Source organism: Haliaeetus albicilla, chromosome 9, assembly GCF_947461875.1.
Source record: "Haliaeetus albicilla chromosome 9, bHalAlb1.1, whole genome shotgun sequence".
Taxonomy (NCBI): Eukaryota; Metazoa; Chordata; class Aves; order Accipitriformes; family Accipitridae; genus Haliaeetus; species Haliaeetus albicilla.
Window position 1 is genome coordinate 16,747,680 of NC_091491.1, and position 12,815 is coordinate 16,760,494.

General features: G+C 42.6%; 1 protein-coding gene across 12 annotated transcripts in view; it reads left to right on the forward strand.

The window, feature by feature from the left end:
* The first annotated feature begins 1,894 nt into the window (after positions 1-1,894).
* GIGYF2 (GRB10 interacting GYF protein 2) overlaps positions 1,895-12,815 on the forward strand; it is a 79,457-nt gene continuing 68,536 nt past the window's right edge. For 11 of the 12 annotated variants that reach the window (XM_069791873.1, XM_069791875.1, XM_069791880.1 and 8 more), the window contains exon 1: positions 1,895-2,004. The gene's annotated coding sequence lies outside the window, so the exon portion shown is untranslated. Of the gene's footprint in view, positions 2,005-3,055; positions 3,083-12,815 lie in introns of all 12 variants that reach the window. The other variant, XM_069791874.1, reaches the window with a different exon arrangement.

Here is a 12,815-nt window from a genome sequence, read left to right on the forward strand (position 1 = left end):
TTAGGGATGCCACTTCCCTGCGCGTGGATTTTTAATAGTGAGGATGAATTGGCACTGTAATCCAGGGCTCTCAAATACATCGTGCCCTTGGTACCCAGACCAGCTGCTGGGGTGATTTCACACCTACACAGTATCAGCTAAAGTCCTGGAATTGAACCATGCAGGAATTTAACCGCACAGGTACAGTCTTGAGTTTTCATTACAGTCTCCCTGTTCTGCTTGAATGAGTGTTGTGGAGGATTTTAGATGCATCTGCTATTACCAAAAAAAAAAAAGTAACCTGAGTTTCCTTGAGGTATTTAAAAAAAAAATGCCCAAGTTCTGCAGATGAGGCATGTTTCAGACACACCTCTTCTTGAATTTTTTTGTCTCAATAATATCATGTTTGTGTGAACTGGGATAAAAAAATTTCCACAAGTGCTAAACTTCTCCCATCTCAGATACAGCTTGTCTTGGAGCATGTGCAAGTATTTTTGAGTGCTCAAACTCACATTTGATAAGTAGCGTAACAAGGCACAGCCACTTCTGCAGTCAAGTTGGAAGTTCTCACTGACAGCTTGCAACTCAGGGCTGCCTCTCTCCCTCCCCATACCCTTATTAGTATTGGCTTAAGCTGTGTGACAACAACCAGGGGGATCAAATGCAGCTTATCAGAGACCAGCCCTTTGCTAGAGAGCTTTGCTTTTACACACCAGCCTCCTACATGAGAAATTTCATTCTAAGATTTTTGGGTGAAGTAGTCTTATGTTGCTCTCAGCTAAAAATAAGCCCCAAGAATTACGGGCTTTCAACCCATTAGTTCAGAAGAATCACTTGTGTTCACTGTTGCACTGTTTTTGGCTGGGGTTCAGTGCAGAATGACAAGTATTTATTCACCTAGAAGAGGAGGGAGAAAGCTTCATGGACTGTGGCTGAAATTACGATTGGATTGAAATTGTTTCAGCTGAAAATGATTATACCTTCAATAGCACATAACAGCCAAGAGCAGTTTTTTAGGCTGAAGGAAGCACATGGGGCTATTCTGCATCATGTACTAATATCAGTTTTAGGACTAAAAATAAACCACTATTTTTAGCTGAAAAACGTTTGCTGTGAGCTCCCTGATTTTTCCATCAGTAAATCTGGAGTCAACATATGTACCACCTAATGCCCTTCCCCTGTAAGCAGCAGGGGCCTCCTCCCAGGCTGTCTCTCCCACAGCAGCACACCCGCAGGCCTGATCCCCGTGGCACGCGGCCTGCCCTCCGTGCCTGCACACCACCTGTGCTTAAAACCTCCTCGCTTCTCACTTAAGGCAGTTTCTTGTGGCCTTTCAGTGCCACCAGTAAAGCGGAATTACCTACGCGTAACCTACAAGGAGGGAAAGGGGAAGGCTGCGAGTGATAACGGGTGCCCCCCGGGGAGCGCAGGCAGCGGCCGAGCAGTCATTTACCTCAGCGGCCCAGAACCCGGCACCGAATGGCCGCGTTGCGCCTGGCGCTGTGAGGCCTGCTCACTGGCAGGAGGCTGACGCGGTAATTTAATTGTCGGGGGGGCTCAGGCTGAGGGCCACACGGTGCTCCGGCAGAGGAGGCGGGGCGGGAGGCGCAGCGGGCCCGGAAGGGGGAAACAACCGGTTCCCCCCCGCCTCCCCGGTACCGCAGCACCCCCACCTTCCCACAGGGCTGTGCGGGGGGAGGGGGGGAGGGGCTGCAGCCGGCGCGTGCTTCCGGCAGGGGGTGCCCGCGCTCCCGCGGCGGGGGGGGGGGGGGGGTGTGTTGGGGGACATGCGCGCGCAGCTGCTGGGGCACCGCCTCCTTCCTGCCTGTGCGCGCGGCGCCGTCTCGTCACGCGGGCGGTGCCTGCGGGGCGGGGGGAGTACCGTCGCTCATCCGGGTCCCGCAGCGGAGGCAGGGGGCGGGGCCTGCTTTCACGTGACGTTGCGTGGCGGCGCAACCGCCATCTTGTGTTGTTGGGGCTGAGGAGTCGCTGTGGCCGTGAGGGACTCTCCGTCCGGGAGCGCAGGTAACGCTGTCCCGCCGGCTCCCTGCCACCGCCACCGTTTTGGCCGTCTCCGTCGCCTCCCCGCCGTCGCGCTCCCGCCGCCGCCGCCGCGCTCCCCGCCTGCGGCAGCGGGCCTAGGCCGCGCGCCGAGCACCGGCCTTGCCGGTGGCTCCTGTCCGCCGCGGGTGCCGCAGCCCCGAGGCGCCCTGCGGCCTACCGGGCGGCGAGGCCGGCCCGGCCCGGCGGCGAGGGACGCGCCCGGAGGGCCTCCCCTGCGTTCCCGGCGATGCGCTTTTGCAGGGTTTGTGGGGCCTGGCCCCGCTCGGGGGTGCGGGCCTTGCTCTCCCCATGCGGCTCCTTGGCAGCAGGTCCCGGCGGGGGGAGACGGTGCCTGTCAGGCGACGGCGGGGCGCCCGGGGCTCCTCAGGCCCTCCGGGGCTGGCGGTGGCGTCCCCGGTGCCCTCTCTCCTCACAGTAACCCTTGTGAACTCGCTCGTCCCCTGCTAGCCCGGTGAGAGTGGGCCTGTGTTCCGGCAGCGCCGCGGGCAGGTGCGCCCTCGTTGAAGGTTGTGTGTGTGCCCCGCGGCGAGAACGCCCAGTCCTGTCAGGTTACACAGCCTTGAGGAAGGAGGGAGCTCGTCAAGCACTCGAGCCTTCCCCCCCACCCCCAGGCAGCAGGGTGTTGGGAGCAGCAATGACCAGCAGAGTTTGACTGGAGAGGCCTTGGCACGTTGAAGAGAACATCGATCAGGATTGTGTACGTTTGGTATTGATCCAAGACAAGTAGTTTCAGTGTCAACAAAGCAGTCTTCACTCTTTCAGCTCTGTGTAATTGCACTTTGAAGTGGGACAAGTTGTAGGCCGAAAGGAGATGTTGCCAAGTAGCACTTCAGAATAAAACCTACATTTTCCCCAGTAACCTTCAGCTCAGTGTTTTTGGTTTTCTGCTGTAATTGTTTACCTCTTAATTCTTAAGTGTCTATTTTCTTGGGTGGGAGGGGAAGAAACTTCTGAATTCTGATTATGTTTTTCTGTCTAACTTCTTGCTGCTCATTCTGTTTTCTTGCTTCAGGAGCTGACTTGGGCAAGTTCCTGGAAAGTACGTGTGACTTTTTTTTTCCTTTTCCCATAACTCTGCTGGTTGCTTCTGTTCTTAAGAAACTTTTTAATAAACACATATTATTTTGCTGCTTTGAGAGTAGAACATTTCATAGATGCACAGTGTGATAATTGGGAACCGTTGTAAACAAAATGGGTTGCAGTTGTTATCAACAAAAGCTTTGTTCTGGTATTTTTGAGCTCTGTTATTGGTTGTTGGCTCCAGTAGATATTAAGAACTTTAGTATTACGAGGTATTGGTATCCTGGCCATTCACTTGAATAGACATCCTTTGAACAGTTAGCTGATGCTGAGATAAAAATGTGTGCCCTAATCAGTCCTGAGGGTATCAACAGAAATGTTGGAGTGTCCATTGCTCCTTCTGCACCCCCTTCACTCTCCAGGCTCATATAGCTATACAGGTTAACTCCTGTCAATGGTCATGTGTGTCTGTGTTAATTTCTCACTGAATGTGTGATTAAAAACCCCCAAAAGATTCTGTCTAATAGTTAACTATATTAAAAAGAAGGTAGAGATTTATCCATGAAAGTCGAATGGCACTTCCAGCAAGACCCGCTTCTTGTGTTGAGACTTTGATAGCCACTTTCCATATCTGACAATAGTGTATATAAAGACTAGGTTTTCTTAATGATTTTAAGAGGTGTTCAGGCTCTCCCAGTCCCTGGATACATGAACATGCATGGGGGTACCTGGTCACTGCATTTCTTTTAGGACATTTTGTGAATGGTTTCTTCAGCCTGTCTTTTAAAGCAAGAGCTTAGCGCTTAAAATGCAAAGTAGTCATGTTGCAGTGATGACTTTTTTCACAGGATGCTTACAAAAATAATTTGGTATCACAGTAAAAACTTGGATTCTTGCAGATCCTCTTTTCATGTTGATTTTAAGAGGACTGTAAAATATCCTTAGATACTCCTATTAGTGTTTTTTTCTTGCCTTCCTAGAACATACAGTAAATGAAAAATCTGATCTTTATGTTGATGTAAGTGAAAGAAATGCTTGTAAATAGAGAGTTGAGGGCTTTGCAACTTAATTTTTCCAAATATTTTACTCCTTTATTGAGGAAAAGATTTTTTTGTGTAAGGAGACTGTAAAGAAGGTTTGGGGGTTTTTTTTTTTAAGGAATTTAGACTAAGCACCATTGCATCTCTTCTCTTATGCTTGCTGTCTCCTAAGGCCAGTTGTCGAAGTGGAGTTTAATCATAAACTGGAGTTTCTTATACCTGAATGTAAGAAAAAAGTTGGTAGCTCTTTTAAGATCTATAGATACTTCATTTAAAAACAAACTAGATGTCAAAGTCATACGGAATATCTCATGTGGGCAGCTGACTGGCTGAAAAGGTGGTTTGCTGAAAGATGTCTCTGCTGAAAGATCTTTCTATTTAAGCATACAAGGGAAACATCAGTTCACAGTAATTGATGAAGATGAGCTAGGCACCTGGACCATGGTCTTCTCCTTCCCCTCTGCCCCCTCCTTTAAAGTAGTTCAGGCTTCCAGCTCTTCAGATTTTTTGTTTGTTTGTTTGAAATGTCAAGAATATGAAATTTGATTCTGTCTACTTTTGTCTGATCTCGTAAATTCAAGTAACTGTCTAATGTATGTTTCTTATTCTTTCATTAAGGTCTTAAAAATTCCTTCTTAGGGCTTTTTAAGGTATGATGTTAAATCTTCTCATAGTCCGATTTAGAAAAAAATTCCTCTTCTGGCATTTTTTCCTTATCTTTCTGTTTGGTGTCTGTCCTGTCCCCCGTCGTGTGTCCCGCCCCCCCCCCCCCCGGCTTCTGCTCAAAGATGAGTGGAGATAAGCTATATTTAATTCATGATTATAGATAGAGCTAAGGGGCAGAGCAATAAAATTTCCGCTCACAAATGTAAAAGCACAGGCCTGATCTGCTTCGTCCTTCATCCATAGCTTGTTAGAGATACATAGGATGCTTTGGTAAGGAGAAGCCCATCTCTTTGTTACTGAAAAAGCATTTGTGTTGAAAGGGACTCTGTTTCTTTGTGTGGTTTTCTCATCAATTTATTTTAATTAATTGAGTGATATTTGAAAACCTAGGTGTGTGAAATGCTACAGGGGGGTTGGTATTTGCTTTTACGGGAACAAAGTCAGTTTTCAGCCTGTCTTAGTCTCTCCTTTCCTCTCTTTCAGTCCTGAACATTTTTTGGGTGCACAAATGATCTGGCTTGAAAATTGTCAGAACTGAGAAAACTTAGCAAGTTTGCTTAAGGTGTATGTAAGTTATGGATGGAACTAAGAAGAATTAAGTGCTTTTTCAATTACAAGGTCTATACAACATTGGCCCTCTTGTGGTTGTTGGTAGTATATATGTGCTTGTATGTATATAACCATGTAGTTCATCATAGTGATGTTTAATACCATTATTTTTTCATCTTTAGCTCAGGTGGTAGTGGGGGATTGTAGCAGACAGAGGTGTTTACATTGCTTTGTTAGTAGCTGAGACGGACACATTTTGTAATCAACACACACTGAGGCAACTTCTCTTTTTTTGCAGAGGGAGGGCTCTCAGTCCATTCTCTCTAAAGGTGGTGAAACATTCCTTGAATATAGAAACTGTAGCGATGGCTTGATGTCTCTGCTGGAAACCAGGCTGCCATTAAAATTTTTATGTCCCCTTGCTTTTTGCCCCCCCCCCCCCCTTTTTTTTTTAAGGGGAAGGATACACAGAATTGCTTTGATGCATCTGAGGTTTTTGGCAAGTGTGAAATCCAGGTGTGTTTTCAGGAGTAAGCCTCTCCTGTAGTCCTTAAAGCTTGTAATATTTAGAAGCTGGATATGTATATGTAGACCTCAGGATTGTAGAGAAAAGCAGAAGGGATACCAGGAGCTCCATAGAGGTAGTAGAGTCTATAGGTCAATGAGAAATTTTGATGGACATTTAGAACATTTGTCTTGAAATACTGCCTTGTTGACAATATCTTTTGGATGACTTACTATTTTTTGATTCCTTCAGCTAATTATTAAAGCTGCGCATCATGATTTTCGATCTTTTTGGCCGTACGTTTTAAAAAACCTAAGCAAATAAGAAAGAATGATTACTTCAGTGGTGGCTCTTGGATATGTAATTTGTCATTATGAACAGATAAACGAGCTTATGTATAACATGTTAGGAAAATAAACCAGTTAGAAAAATATTTTTGTATGTTAAATAGTTGTTATTACAGTGAAAGTAAGCATGATGCATTACACTTTTTGAAGGTAATGTTTTGTTACTGGGTATTTGGTCCTTTTCAGTAGAGAAATACTTTCAGGTTGTGGTTACTATGATTTTTTTTTTTTTACCTCCTGTCACTGACAACAAATTTAAGTACTTTGCATACTGTTGATAGTATTTTATGATAAAGATACTGGTTTGTGTGACTGGGAGATTCAGAGGCTATAGATGTCCATGTGTAGATCAGATTGGGTAAAAGCAGATTTGTGGTCTGTGTGTTGTGGCATGTCAGTTCAGATTGGAAAAAAACAGAAGGAAAAGATGCATTTTGTACACTGTGAAAATTACTTTGGGTGAAGTTTTACGATGATGAATGGTTAGCTGAATTTATGTAACTTCAGACTTAGAGTCGTAATGTCATGTGGCAAGGAGTTGCTATGACTGGCAAGTAATGGATGTATGAACTACCTTTTTTTTTTAGCCATGTATGGTAGAATCTGAGGATGATTTGGATTGGAAGAGACCAGCCTTTGGTGGTTGTCTGCTCCAGCCACCTGCTCAAAGCAGGGCTGATGTCAGTGTTAGGCTGATTAATGTGTGTGATAGAAAGTCAGTGAGGCTGATCATGGAAGTAGCATATGGCAGGGTTTTTAAGTAAAAGCATCCAATAACTTGATTTAATAAATTGGAGGCCTAGTTCAACTACCGTTAAAACCAGTGGAAGCTTTTACATTAGGCTTAGTTAATGCTGAATCAATCATCTGTATATGTAACTTTATGTTATTGTAAGCTTTAAGAGTACTAAGGCAGGATCAGGATAACATCACAAGTCAGTTTACAAAGATAGATCAAAACAAGTGAATATCTTTAGCGATATTAACATAAAGAGAAGAAAAGTGATAAGCTGTTGAAGTGTTGTAATTCAGATGTAGTAACAAGTTACCTTCTGACTTCCTGGTTGATGAACGTGTGCAATCTGATACAGTAATTCTCTCTCTTAGGACTCTTTATTAGATGCTTTCTTACTGTCGAATATTTGTTTCCTGAAGTATAGGATGTCTCAGAACTGCATGAGTAGGAAACCTTAAGAAAGGGTGGAGGGAGAGAATTTCTACAAGCCAAAGAAGGTGCTTATGTAAATGACGTTTAAAAACAAAACCAAAAAAACCCCACAAGACCCCAGATCTGTTAATTCAATGAATGTTTTCAGTGAATGTAGTCTGAAGCTTTGTTCTGCCACTTTGAATATATGTATGGGCTGTACAATGTGTGACGAATGGGAGAGACATGCTGCAGTGTGGTTTTGGTTGCATTCCTGTAGTCTGGCAACTGGCTGCGTTGAGGAGCAGGTAGACAGGCTCAGCATCCTCATCTGTAATATTTTGTGGAATGGCACAGACTAAATATTTACCTACCAGCAAATTGTCGATGCACAAGGTAGGCAGATGTGGAAGTGATTTTCAGCTGGAAAACAAAGAGTGCTGGCAGGTTTTTGGGACAGGATTTGGAATGAGAAGTCGTTTGCGTTCTAGCCAGTGGCAGGGCCAAGGGTGTGGTCCCCTGACTGCTTGGAGCTTAATCCCTGGTGTCTGCCTTTGGCTGGAAGCCTTGTGAGAAAGGTGGAGGTCACACTGCTTTCTGGTGGAAAAACTGGGAAAAGCTTTCACATTCGTTTGTATTCAGGTGAAGCAAGAAGCGGATAGCTCTCTAACCTACCTCTAACCACCAAGTTCACAGTAGTCGGTAGAAAAGGAGGAAAATATCTGGAATTGTGATATTTAATGTTCCTTTATTTTTCTTGGATTTTGTTAGGTGTGCAGGTCTCTTTAGTCTCTCTTGTTATCCTATCCTAGAAGAGCTTCAGTGCCTACTTCTTGTGTTTGTCACTCTTGACTGTGGTGCAACATGTTGCAAGCTGCAGCACACCATGAAGCTTTAAATGGATCTGTGTGAAGTAAGCAGAGGGTGGTAGGTTTGGTCCTGCCATTGTAGAATGTCATGGACAATTTTTGACCAGAAACTACTGAGATATTGAAACACTTTAGCAATGATTTGAGACAGGAAGGTTATAAGACTTTCGGAGATCTAAAAATGTAACTGTAGTAATAGAGCTGTGGTTTCTGGAGACATGGATGGTTTAGACATTGTTCCCTTAGGAAAAACTTCCTTTTGGTGTGTGGGTAGATAGGCCTTGAAAAATTCACCACCTTTACCAGGATAAAGGCTTGGTAAGCAGGAGGGGACTACTGTGGCTCATCTGGCATCTTGTGTAATGTGACTAATGGATTTTTTTTCTGATTAATTTTCTGTTTAAACTAGAACATAATTTTTAGAAAATAATTTAGTGTTGACCTGAAAACAACTTACTCTGTTGTTTATCTCGAATTTCTTGCTTCAGTCCCTTCACTGAATAAATGTGCGTCTTCAGCCTTTACCTGCATTATCATTTACAGACTGAGCAAGATACTTAAATTTTTCTCAAAGCTCAATAAATACAGCTTTGGTGTGGGTTTTTTTTCCCTTGCTGTAAGGCATATCTGTCATGTTCTATCAATTTTCGAACACCTGATTTATCAGCTTTATTGCCTTATGGACAACAGAACAGGACACTGTATCCCTGCAGTGATAAAATCCACTCTATATTTACTCTATATGTCCTTATTTCTATATTCAGTGTTTTCTGTTAGCTGTTCTTGTCAATGTTGTATCATATGTTCCTCTTCAGCTGATTAATGTCATAAATCTCAGATTGGTTTCAGTACTGTGTTTTTCCAGAATAGTCTTGCATTTGTTGTATATCACCTATGTTTTCTGCTTGTGAGTCTTTTGATTGTATGCTTGGCCTTATTAAAGGCATCCTGCTATACTGGACTGAGTAATTGAATAATTCATAATGGTATTATTGATGATGTGTCATTGCCATTATTTACCATATCCATGTTTGTCATCCTCAGGTTTTAGAAGTTACGTGGGTCACTGTTACAGATTCTATAGAAGTAGAGGATAGCTTCTTACCTTTTACTATGCTTTGATAATGTTTTGCCTTCTGAGATGGGTTTTTGTAGATTTTTTAGAAGAGAAGGTTAAAAGAGAAAATAGGTTGTGATGATTTGAGACTTTTCATGTGGTTCTGAATGATTTTGTCCTTTTTAGCATTCTACTTAATCAAAATGTCCTGCAGAAGTTAAAGTTTATTTCACCTACTTGCTTGAGCAATGAAATTTCTACTCTTACAAAAGTATACTTTGATTGAATGTCTTCCATAAATCCGTGTTGGCTGGCCTTAATTATGTCAGTGTCCTTTAATCAGTGTTGTCTACTTTAACCAATGATTAATATCAAAGACACTGGTTAGTATAGCCACCTGAGTCATCCTGCTTACTGCTGTACTTGAAAGGTAGCTTGCATACAATCTGCATCATCTTTAATATTTCAAGAATTAGAGAAAATCAGCATTAATTATTCAGTCAACCTGTTAATTTTTTTAAAAATGCAGTTAGTGGCACTGAAATTAACTAGCTCTAGTAGCTGCTTGTGGAATGTTTTCTTGTTTGTGGAAGGTGAAGTTTTATCATCTTGATGTAATGTTGCCGTTGCATGATGGAGCACTGCTGTTAAATTCCTGTTCCAAGGAATTGAGTTCTCCTTAAATAAACTTGCACTTAAATCTGCTTGAGTTAGATTTCTGTTGTGTTCTTTGGTTCTTAATTTTCAGCCAATTTCTAGGTTAAAAAGGCTGTTTCAAACCAACAGTAGCAACAGAACTACCTTGAAAGGAAAGGGTACTTTTTTTTAAACATCTCTGATCAAACAGTAGACCATTTCAAAATAAAATAGCTGTGTATAGGAAGGATCAGTGGTATATCTTTATTCCAAGGTTTACATTTCGAAAGTTAATAAAAAACCAAAGCAAGCAGCAGTGTCAAAGCTATAAATTGCAGTGACAGCCCAAATATTTAAATTTTTTTTGTCTGTAGGAAAGATTAGATGGGCAGACCTGAATGCAGTCATTGCCTAGACTCAGCTTGGGATACTAAGAATCAGTTTCTCTCTCTCCAAAACAGCAAAACACCTTGGTGAGACAGATTGCCATGTGGTACAAGCTGACAAAATTCTATAATGGGAATGTAGTAGTTTAACATTGCCTGAAGATCTTAACTCAAGTGCCCATGAGTAAGGGACAGACCTTAAAATGGCAATTTAATATAAATCCTGAGGTTGAGCAAAGTCTGGAAAACATGGCGGTTTAGATCTTTCAAAGTCTCTGAAAAACAGCTTTTTGCCTAGATATTTATTAGATAGCCATATGTTTTAAAAGACCAGAGCTTGTAGCCAAAATGTGCCACAGCAATTATAGACCTTTAGATTTTTTTTTTCAACTGAAATGTCATCTTACACATTTTAACACACCAATCTAGCTGGTAGAATCAAGTTCTGACCTGTGTCTGAAGCAGATGTTTTTGAGAGCTTCAATAGATTTGTTGGGTACTAAATAGCAAGCTTGAAAAATAGTTTAAAAAAACACGAGCTTGGTAAAACAACTGTTGTACCTAAAGCAAACCAATAAAATAAGGTTAATGTTGCTGATAGCAACTTCTGTACATATAATATTACCTGTTAATTGTGAGTGAAAGCCACTTAAAGGCTTAGTGTTATTGGATTGCATTTTGTGTCTTCTCGGAGGATGGACTTCTGACTTCCAAAGTACTAAGCTGGTGACAAAATAGAAAGAATGTTTTTTCTCGTGCCAGTCTGCAGGTTAATGGTGAGGTTGGTGTGTTTTCTTCTCTTTTCACTCCCGCATGCTGATAGCAGGCTGGTGGCTGCAGTACCACACCAGGAAAATGAGTCCCAGTTCCAGTTTGTGAAGCAGTTCCTTTTTCCCTAAATATGCAGGAAAACTGCAACTGTTTGTAGGGTTGCACTGGCACCTTGATCAAGGATTGACCTGATTTGAAGAAAACCTTGGAGAAAAAGTTCCCCTTTGAAGGGAGTGGTGGGAAGCCCTCAGGTGACATTCTTGCCCAAGCAGTGGTGCTAACTGGACCTTAGCAAAATATGGTCTCAGTTTCTTGTTTCAACTTGAGGCTGTCCCTGTGTGCTCTTTGCCCATATAAAATCTGTGGCGGTGCAGATTCCTCAATCAACATCCATGAATGTGTAGAAAATCTTGATTTACAAAACTCTAGCAGTTCAGAAAGGGGCTTTTTCCTCCATCAAATTATATCAAGGAGGAAATGTATTAAATATATATTATTTTTGTGATTTGCCATCCTTGATTAATAAGGAGGCAGCATAAATAAAAAAAGACCAAAATTAACATTTTAATTATTAATATTGAAGTTTAGAGCCTAAGAAACATATCTAGATAATAAAGATCTGATAAATTCATGCCTTTTCCTTGGCCAAAATAGTTAAATTCATGACCTGATTGTTCACTCCCTTTTCTTAATTCCTCACCCTTTTTCTTGTTCCACCCTGACTCTTTCCTCTCATGATGCAAGCGTTGTGTGGTCCACCCCAACTTGCCTTTCCAGTTAGTACAGCGTCTCCTTTGCACACTGACCATGTGTGTTGTGCAGTCCCTGTCAGAGGTTCCTCTCCAGTTTGGCTTCTGTGCCCTCACCTTTTGGCTGCTGCTTTGTGAACCAGCCTAAGCAGTGCATGGTTTTTGCTTTCCTGATCTTGTCTGCTCTGACATGGCTAAGGGTACTCCTCTTGCGTGCTTGCTTAGCTTTCTTGAGTCTCTTTGTTCCTCTGCTCCCCGCCTTCCAAATCATTACCTGTTTCCTGAGTGCCTCCTTTCCAAGGGTTTTCTCTCAGCTTTGCCTGTAATTTCTTTTTCATGTATGTTTTATTTCTGGGTTATGTTGCCTATTAGAGTAAATTCAGCTGTTACACCTACTCAAATGATCTGCAGATCTGTCTTTTATTCTGGTTTTTTTTTCCTGTTCAGCTACAATTTCATCCACTTAGAGGTGTCTTGCTTTCAATTCAAAATTCATACAGTCAGAACTTCTAGGGAGGAAGTAACTTATCTGAATGCAATACAGAAGAGGAAGCCAGCAAAGAGTTCCCAAAACAAAGTGTGGTGGCCAAAATGAGGGACAGGGAAAGCCATTTTGCAGCTCATTGGGATGAGATTAGTAGGCCTTGAGTATGGTTGTAGGTACTAAAGTGTATGGTTGTAGGTACTAAAGTGCTTAGGAGTCTAGTAGAGAAAGAGGACACAGTACCCTCAATTTTTGGGAAGTAAACCCAGAGGTTGAAGAGGGTGGGGCCCAGTGGGTCCAAAACTAGTGAACTGCTCAATCCTAACTGGATTTTAGTGCTTTATCCTTGGATCTGATGCTGTTCAGCTGTGTTTTCATTGCAGTTTAGCATTCAATGCCAGTCTTTTTGGTATTCCTAAGCTAGCTTTGATGTTAGGAGCTAAAGATCCCAGGTTGCCTGGTGATCCACATGGGTTGATCTGAAAACTCTCCCTGCTACACCTCCCCAGCAGAAGGATTACAGGCATTGCAGGACGCAAAACGGAC